The sequence below is a fragment of the Atta colombica genome, unplaced genomic scaffold, assembly GCF_001594045.1.
Source record: "Atta colombica isolate Treedump-2 unplaced genomic scaffold, Acol1.0 scaffold38, whole genome shotgun sequence".
Classification (NCBI taxonomy): Eukaryota; Metazoa; Arthropoda; class Insecta; order Hymenoptera; family Formicidae; genus Atta; species Atta colombica.
Genome location: NW_017259490.1, coordinates 4,793,956 through 4,801,385, shown reverse-complemented (window position 1 = coordinate 4,801,385; position 7,430 = coordinate 4,793,956). Strand labels below are relative to the sequence as shown.

The 7,430-nt window shown below is 37.6% G+C and overlaps 1 protein-coding gene across 3 annotated transcripts in view; it reads left to right on the top strand.

Annotated features, from left to right (window-relative positions):
• Positions 1-7,430, top strand: part of LOC108690897 (acid sphingomyelinase-like phosphodiesterase 3b) — a 43,679-nt gene that overhangs the window by 5,548 nt on the left and 30,701 nt on the right. The window contains exon 1 of one of the 3 annotated variants that reach the window (XM_018198431.1): positions 6,619-6,673. The exons of the other annotated variants lie outside the window; for them this stretch is intronic. The gene's annotated coding sequence lies outside the window, so the exon portion shown is untranslated. Of the gene's footprint in view, positions 1-6,618; positions 6,674-7,430 lie in introns of those variants that run through there. 3 annotated transcript variants of the gene reach the window in all.

Sequence of the window (7,430 nt, the reverse complement as noted above, 5' to 3'; positions counted from 1 at the left end):
GTATGCTTATATATAGAATACTGCTACAAGTATATAAACTCAGAAGAGAAGAGTGCAGCTCGAATTCAACACTTGCTTTTTGAGGAAGGATCGACTATGCTATAGTGTTTCACAGGCATCGCTTTTGTCATCATCAAGGGACTCATGTGGTGGCAGGTTGACGTGCCTGCAGGTTCTGTGGAAACTGCCATACAAATGGAATTAAAAGAATTTTGCGAGATTCCATTCCATAAAACTGATACTTGATAAAACTGATAACCTAACGTATTGTACAAATGAAATAGAAATTATTAAAAAGAAAGTTAAAGTTTTATTTTATTCTTTTTATTTTCAACATACTATCCTAATTTATAAAAGCAATTAGGTAAATATATGATTTAATTTCTACGGAATAGAAGACGTAGGCTACACTTAATAAACGTCTATTTCAAGTTTCGTGAAATAAATTTACTATAACATATTTTAATCTTTGTGAAGATTAGACTTTATATAGTCTCGTTAGAGATTAAAGTGTTAATCAAAAGATGAAGAAAATTTAAAATTAATTAAATTAACTTAAAATTAAAAATTTAATTTCTTTGAAATTGAAATTCATTTTTACAGACGTTATTATGTGTTGAGTCTACAGTCAATTTAGATTTCTATACTGCAGTATCATCATATTGTGTCTTCAGTAAGTCTTTTATGAACGATATTTATCACTTGCGAACGCAACGTTCTCAACGATAATCCGTTTGCGCTTGTCAGAGCAACAGACGTCGCTTTTGTTTCTAGAGAGACATTTAGAGATTATTTCATCTCGTGCAGCAAAGTAGTGTCTGAGAACTGAAAAACATTTTTCGAATTATTATTCTGCATTATATCAGTATTCACACTGACGAAGATTCTCGAGATGAAAACCCGATTCTTGTGATTAATTTGAGTTTCAAATTAACGATGGATACACGACACTTTCAATCTCGTTAATATTTGATGCAAAATAACGAGAAAGAAATAGTGAGAAAGAAAGAAAGAACGAGAGAGAAAGAGAGAGAGAGAGAGAGAGAGAGAGAGAGAGAGAGAGAGAGAGAGAGAGAGAGAGAGAGAAAGAGAGAGAGAAGGAAAGAGGAAGGGAAGGGCGACAGACAACACGATGAGAAAGCTGCGCGCGATGATAGATGGAATGCGACGTAAATCTTATTTGCCTCTATCTACGTCCATACCATAGTACCTCGCTGCCAATATTGTCCGTTTTCGTATGCAACTTTTAACAGTCGAGATGTGTCGCTGTCATGCAAGTTTTCGTTTCTCCTGTATGCGTTCTCACGTATATCGATGCAACGCTGCACAAATCCGCGAAGAAGCGACGCGTACGGACTTATAAGTGATAAGCGTAACTCGTCGGAGTACCTGAAAATATCGGAATAGTTGAATACGCATTCACATATATGTACACACCCACACACAGTCTAGTCGTTTTCAGTGCTATACGATATTTCGCTACACTAAGGGGAAGCCGTCAAATGTCGTCTTCTTTTCATAAAGCTCAATACGATGCCGGGACGCGTCGCAACCTTTGACGTTAATGCTGGATAATAAAATTTTTTTTTTACTTGCACTCTTCGTTAGAGAGTTCGCGGAAAATCTTGCATTTTTAATTCTTTGTAACTTGAAACTAGTAGCGCTATGACATTTTAGTTAATGAAAAATCGACCGCAACTTGATTAAAGACTCTACTATTTAAATTAAGGTCAGCGTTTCAGAACTTTCTATGTAGAATATTGATAGGACAAACGCTTTGATGCATAACCGTTTAAGGAATATTGATTGATAGCGCACTATCTTTGTAAAATTGAAATGTTATTGTTATCGCAAATGTTTATCAATAAACTACGGGAATATACTATAAATATACATTTTTATGAAATATCAATAATGAATTAAGATTACCTTTAATATGCATTTTATCATTTATTAAACAGGAAATCATTTCTGCATTTCGCAAATTTAATTTAGGTAATATTCAATTATTATTTTAATTAATAATTTATCTTTCAATAACTCTCCAAATAAATTTAAAATATATTATAAAAATTGATCACATTTAGATTCGACAAATAAACAGAATTCATCTTTCGAATCTCATCGATGTGTTTTCCTAAAACTGGTACAATGTTGATTTGTTTTGGTAATAGAAATTGTTTCCTTTTCAATTGTAGTATCACGGCAGTCAAATCTATCTGTTGACATAAAGAAATAACTTACAATCGATTATTTATTGCAGAGAGATAACATTGCATTGCTTGGTTCGATATCGAAAGAAATAAGAGATTGTGAATTTCGCTTTTTGTTCCGAAACTCTGAATCGTTTTTGCAATCTTGAGTTGGTCAAGAGGTCGGCCATATCCACTGGCGAAGGATAACGTCGCCGGTCACACGGAAAACGTTAAGAGCTATCATCTCGGGAGACTCGTTTCGCCTATCGTAAATCACGGCGAAAAGTCTCGTCGACTATTTGACGCGTTTTATAACGCCTTAAAAGTGACCATTAATTATCGTCGGAGCACACATGGTTGAATGCGTTGATATGCGTTTCGCGAAAGCGTACATCTACGTACATATAGATATGACTGTGTGCGTACGCACACGCATATATGTCGATGTGTGCCTATTCACATAAATCTCGAGCATACAGCCGTCGGCTATGCCGGCCACGTTCGCGGAATAAATTCGCTGAGGGAAAGAATTGCGCGGCACTAGCCGCGTATTACGTGTTCGAGTTTGAAAGTGACACCGGTCGTTCGATCAAGGGCGCCGAGAGAATCTAGATCTCTCACAGTCTCTCCCAGTCTCCCCAGCTCATTACGGCATAATATCATTATCGATGATAATAATAATTGATCTCTAATTGGGTTCGTATTCCGAGCTTGTCTTCTTTTCACTCCCTCCCGGGGATGTTTGCATTATACTTTATGAATTCTGTCCGCTACCGTAAATAATTCAATGTGAATTCTCTCCCTCGCTTAAACCGATTACTAATATAATAACCGCCAGACGTATAAAAACAGAGGACTTCGCCGCGCTGTGTTAATAACGATCGCTAAATGAAACGCATCAAAGAGAAATTCGCGCGGTAGATCGCAGAACAAATGCACGATTCGTTCCGAAGTGGCGCGCAGACCACAGCCGCAAAAGTGTTAATGGTACGCGGGGCCGTGGTATTTCTGCGCCCATGAATATGCATCGCTGAATATATATCGAACAATAGTGCATTACGACCGAGAAGGCACTACAAAGTGAGTCCTGGAGAGCTGTGTGGATAAGAGAAAGAAGAGGTGAGGCTAGGGCTAGGAAATAAATCTTCCGCGGCCCTCAAATTAAGACGACCGGCGCGCGAGAGAGCGAGGGAGGACATTTACTCCTTAATGCGTCGACATGATTCCGCGAATGCTAATACGTTTTCTCTCTCTCTCTCTCTCTCTCTCTCTCTCTCTCTCTCTCTCTTTCTTTTTCCATAGGCCAATGTATGATAACGATTCACGATAACGATCGCTCGGCGCAGTGCACGCGCCTTCTTCCACGCCAGCTTTTTCCATTCCGCTTGACGCGCGCGCGGACCGAGCTTATTGCACCGTCACTAATCGATTCATATCAACATTCCGTAGATTTTACGCACCATTTTCCACACGACCGCGCAATTTCCTACGGTATAAGAAGCTCTGAAAGAGAGGGAGAGCTTACCGATATTGCCGTTTATTATATTTAAATAGCCGTTTTCTTGCTCGCGCGATAAACTTTACGTCGAGATGGACGATTACCGTGACAACGAGCGCGATAATGAACCATGTCGCGTTCAATCTTTTTCGAAAATTACAGCTCGATATTTTTTTTTCGCTCGCGATAAAACCTTCTGACATCCCGTATATGTAATTGAGGAGATATTTTATTCAAGAACTCTGCAAAAATGTACGCGGTCGGCAAAACGTCTGTTTTACATTCGTCGAAAAATTCATGCACCTACTGACATTTGTCACCTGTGTGCGCGCGACGCGATAACGGCCATAACGAGATTCTGGTGCCAGTCGACAAAGCTGGCGTTGATCAAATTATTTCCTATTATCCGTGCCGCGCAGCGCTAGTTACCGTAATATCTAAAACAGCTGGAAACACCGGTGGTGCGCTCGACGACCGCTAAACAGCACGATCAGCAATACTTCCTTGATATTTCGATGTTAAAATGTGTGTCGCGCGAAATTTTTGGTGAGCTACATTCACGGCGTAACCGGCTTATATCGCTTAATGAAACGCAACTTTTTTTTTTCGCGCTTACGAGGCAACTGCGATGTTTGACGCGTGCAACCCCCGTTGGTCGACCTTAATATGCATCGACCGCTCGGAACTTCGCACAGTATCAATCACGTTTTATTGGCCCCGGCGCACTGTCTATACATTTTTTTACGACACGCCAACACAGGTATATCCACGATATAAATACGTGCTTCGGTATGACGCGCTCCATTCCCAATTCATCGCCAGTAACAATGGACGTAAAATCCGCTCGAATGAATCTCCTTTATTCTATCGAGATAGGGGTAATGGTATACCACAAAGTTTATAGCATAGTTCTTTAATTTAATCCAATCGAATACTTCGGCAGCCGATAAAAAAAAATTACCGAGCATTCGTTATATGCTTTTTGCGCGAGGAGTCTAGGTGGAGCAGTCTAACTCGATAAAGTTTGCACAACATCTGAATGATATATGAGGAATTTCTGCTAACTAGCTCTTAGAGTTTTCATTTAGCGTTTTCTCAAAATAAGAAGAGCGAATTGAAATGTACGAAATGAAATAAAGCATGTTTTTCTATAAATTTTTTATGTCAGTTAAAATTCGCTTTAAACATTCCTCGTCAGAAATCGTTCTTTTCGTGTAGATAACAAGATTCCTCTTTCAGAAAAGAATCGTCGTCGTCTATACGGAATTGGCGGTATTTTCGTGGCGGAAGAACACTGGAGGGTGAAAGGGATTAACGAACGAGTGTGTCGGGATTTCAAGCCCGGAAATTCTTTTGTCCTGCTACTCCGATTATTCATTCGATTCCTTCAACACTATCTCACCATAAAACGGCCGTGCGCACGAAACGCTCTAATCATAACGATTGTTTCATGGCGTGTACCAATTCACGCGCTGACTTTCTTCTCTGGTTTGTCGTAGATTTATTGCGGGTTTGCCAACCCTCTGTTATCGATACCATAGATTATCCGCACGCATAGGCACCTCTTTTGTTCTTGGCCCTTCTTGATTTTAAGGAAGGATTTCCCTCTCTATTTTCAACTTCTTTCAACGAGCGCGCGAAATGATTCAATCAACTTACTGAATGATTTAAAGAATAATTATAATAATTACAACACAAGAAATTCGAATTACTAACATCAATTTAAATAATAATTATAATAATTACTAGAAATTAGAGTTACTAATTATACAAATCGTATCTACGAACTAAAACACGAAATATGGATCAAAGAATTAAATATATAGACAACAACGGAACAGAATATATTGCAAGACATTCAAAATTGATTCCTAATTTTCGAGAATAATCCAATTTTGTGGAGTGAATTTCCATTCAGTCAGTTTTAATTCGTTTATTTTTCGTCTGTTGTACATTATTCACATACATCGCTTTTTTCCCGTCATTCGAAATGAATGCAATTATTGTGCACGATGTGCGTTATTCAATTTCCAATTCATCGGATTGTTCGCCTTTTATAATTCAACAGTTGTTGTATATTTTATAAATGTTTTATAAAAAATATAAAGGCAAAGTACCTAGTTGATTACTTTCTGACACGAATTGTTCATCGCATTTAGTTAAAGATTAAAATATTTCCCTCATTATTTCCTATTTATCGAAATAAATTGCGATTATTATAATTATGATAATATATATTACAAAAGTATCGAAATTCTATCGAAATATCATTTGCACAGTTGGCAATTTTACATTTCTTATTTCTTGTAAATATTTTTTTATTTCTTATTTACTTTAAATTTTACTTACTTTTATTTATAATTTGTCGATACTTCAGTCTCAAGTTTTTATCAAAGCTTAACATTTTCAGATGTGTATCTCTCACAAAAAAATGTATCTAAACGTTTAAAATATTTCTTATTCGGCTGTCTGAATGAAAATTGTGAAATTTAGTAATTTCCCTGGAGAGATTCTTGCACATCGAGAATTTCCGCGAAAGTGCTAAAGACACGCGAAGAGTTTTGTGAAAGAAATGACGCGTAAATCGGAGGATTCTTGCGAGATCGTAAGGACAGTTGTGCCACCTTCTCAGGAATGCGGCGCAATTTAACTTAATTAAAGCAGCACCGGAGGATCCGGAATGAACACGCGTACATACGTTCATTCTCTCAGCTTGACGCCGATCGATATCGAGGAATTTTCTGCGGTGCTGCTACTCGGTTTCGTACGCGGCGAGGATGCACGACATGCAGCGAGAGTGGCGTAGTTTCTTGTCACGCGCGCGTTTCGTGCTTTCGCGTACCACATTTCCGATCCCCCGCTCTCCGTCGAACGTATTTCCCGACACGGCCGCTTAGAGACCGCATTTACCTGCAAAACGTTTCAAGAGCGCATCTCACATCGCGCCGCATCGCATCGCACCGCAGTGGACCTATATAAGGTAATTGCGCCCAGGATATTTCGTCGCTCAGGGCCAACTAAAACTTCTCAATGACTTCCGTACGGTAAGCTCGCCGCCGGTATAAATAGCGACTGGATTTTTCCAAAAGAGGTTTTACAAAAAAAATTTCGTTTTCCTTCACTTACTTTTAAGGAAGTATAGTTGCATTTAATTCAGCGTACATCAAAAGGTTTTATGAAGGAAGCTGAATATCGTCTTTTTTGTTAATATCAGGCTGACTCTAGTACATTCTATTATCTCATAAAAATATTTGATTTTACAATATTTTGCCTCCTGATGACAGCAGGTATAAAAAAACTGCTGTAATTGAGGATAAGTTATAAAACGTAAAACACGCGAAGCGGCATAATGGAAATCAATTTCTTATAAATCTTTCAATTCTTGCATGTTTTATATATGTGAACTTATTTATAGATCCCATATTCATTAACAAGATTTATGGATCTGATTAAAATTAATGATCTGTGAACTAACGTCGTTGCAGTTATTGTACTTTTTAATCGCAAACGGAAAAAAGATAAGAATTTTTGTATTTAAAGTGACAAAAATTTATTACTATGGACATTTTTTAAACATTTCTTTCAGTCATAAATCTTTAATTGTGAAAAGACAGTACACTGTCTTTTTGAGTTTTTTAAAGTAACGCTGAAAAGATTTACAAACAAGTTTCTAAAAAAAGTATTATAAAATCTTTCAATATTGATACATCTTAATTTATATTTAAATTATATATATA